This window comes from Sinocyclocheilus rhinocerous, unplaced genomic scaffold (genome assembly GCF_001515625.1).
Source record: "Sinocyclocheilus rhinocerous isolate Xijiao unplaced genomic scaffold, SAMN03320098_v1.1 scaffold619, whole genome shotgun sequence".
In the NCBI taxonomy this organism is placed as follows: Eukaryota; Metazoa; Chordata; class Actinopteri; order Cypriniformes; family Cyprinidae; genus Sinocyclocheilus; species Sinocyclocheilus rhinocerous.
This window is the reverse complement of record NW_015636051.1, coordinates 480,035-482,272: the sequence shown is the minus strand read 5'-3', so window position 1 is coordinate 482,272 and position 2,238 is coordinate 480,035.

Genomic DNA, 2,238 nt, shown 5'->3' with positions numbered 1-2,238 from the left:
TAATCAGTGGTAAATCTCCATCACGTGCGTGCTTTCACATTGAGCAGCATTAACTACACAGAGCCGTTGTTCACGGACGAGCTCTGTGTAGTTAATGCTGCTCAATGTGAAAGCCCGCAGGTGATGGAGATTTACCGCTGATTACAGAATAGCTTTACTGACAAGATGCGCGTTAAATATCGCATGAGATTTATCGTGCAGCCCTACTCGGGATCAAATTTCAGTAACTATACAAGCATGTTTTGTGGAAGCATGGATGCATGATTTGTTTCATATTTAGTTTAAAGGGGTCATATGATGCGATTTCAATTTTTCCTTTCTCTTTGGAGTGTTACAAGCTCTTGGTGCATAAAGAAGATCTGTAAAGTTGCAAAGACTAAAGTCTCAAAACCAAAGAGATATTCTTTATCAAAGTTAAGACTCTGCCATGCCCCCCTAAAACGGCTCGTTCTAACACGCCTCCACATACCTACATTACTATCTTGGAAGATTTGCATAACGCCGGCCAAATGTTCACGCAAAGAAAGAAGGCGTAACTTTTATTCTCGCTGTAGTATTGTTGTTGCCGCCGCCATGTCGTGAAGGTGCTGTGTGCTTCGTTGTGAAAGTGAAACTACTTTGTTTGGCCTTCCAAAAATGGACACGACTAGAAATCAGTGGTTAAGTTGTATTTACAACACTGTTCCAGAACACTTCGACCCAAATATTTAGATGTATGCAGCACATTTTATGGAGGACCGTTGCTGGCCAATCACAGCACACCTTGCTTTTTCAGACCGATGAGCTTTGTAAAAATCGACGTGTTTCAGAAAGGCGGGGCATAGAGGAGAAACAATAATGTACAGTATGTGGAAAATAACGTGTTTTTTTAACCTTAAACCGCATAAACACATTTCATTACACCAAATACACAAAATAATGTTCTTTTTAGCAGCATCATATGACACCTTTAACATTTATTAATGCATTATTAAAATCAAAAGTTGTGCTTGTTAACATTAGTTAATGCACTGTGAACTAACATGAACTAACAATGAATGACTGTATTTTCATAAACTAACATTAACAAAGATTAATAAATACTGTAATAAATGTACAGTTCATGGTTCATTCAAGTTAGTTAATACATTACCTAACATTAATTAATGGAGCCTTATTGTAAAGTGTTACCAGTATAATTAAAATATTTCTTCGTGGTTTTATTGTTTTATGTTTGACAAAATTCATCAAGCATAAAATATCCACTCAATCACACAAAAAAGAGAGTGTTTATATTTAGGCCATATTTTATCTTCTATAAAAGTAATTCTTGATTATTGAAAACTAATAACAGGACGCCATAACCTTGATAGGGTGGAGGGTGATAGGGTGGGTGACAACTAGCAATTTTGGCTTTAAATGTTACACCCATCACGAGTTTAGAAGTTTTCTCAACATAGTAATTTTTATGAATTGTCCTGCTTGTAAATATGACACCAGGGCAAAATAATTTGGACTGAATCAAATCCAAGCTATTAACATGATGACTTATTAGCAGCAATCTTTACTCTTCCACAATATGGATAAAAGGGTGCCACATTTATTTTCCTCTTTATTTATTTATGTTGACAGCCAGGGTTCACCCTTAGATTGAGCAGATTGAGCAATCATGTTATCTCAAAGTGTGAAAAATCTCATTCCACTTCTAATAAAAGAACACTATTCTTACTATTCTTTTACAGTGCTTGTGTACGCTTAAAACTCTGACCTCAAAATGACCAGCGGCCTCTAGGGAGATTGAGGGACACAGGTGAGCACACACACACACACACACACAGATGTTGACTTCAGTTGGTACTCTACAATATTGAACTAGCCATGACAGCTCACTGAAGGATGCAGGGTGTTTTTATTATGTGCAGTGATACAAAAAAAAAATCAGATTATTTGACCATGCTAATGGACAAACATTCATAATCACTATCCATCTCTTAGACAGCACTGAGACTGTGATTGTCACTTGAACCATATAACGAGAGAAAATTCACACAGCTGGCAGCTGGAGCTTGCGGCCGTGAGTGAGATATGAGATCAGGGTTTAAGCTTTTAATGAGTGCTTTTTGAGTTGCTTGAAATGTGCTATTGTGTGCTATATGACAATTAAAGGAAATTAACTTAAAGTTCACACAAAAATAAAACCATTTAACCATAAACGTGTATGTTTTTTTTTTTTCCATAAAACAAAAAAAGATTTTTTTC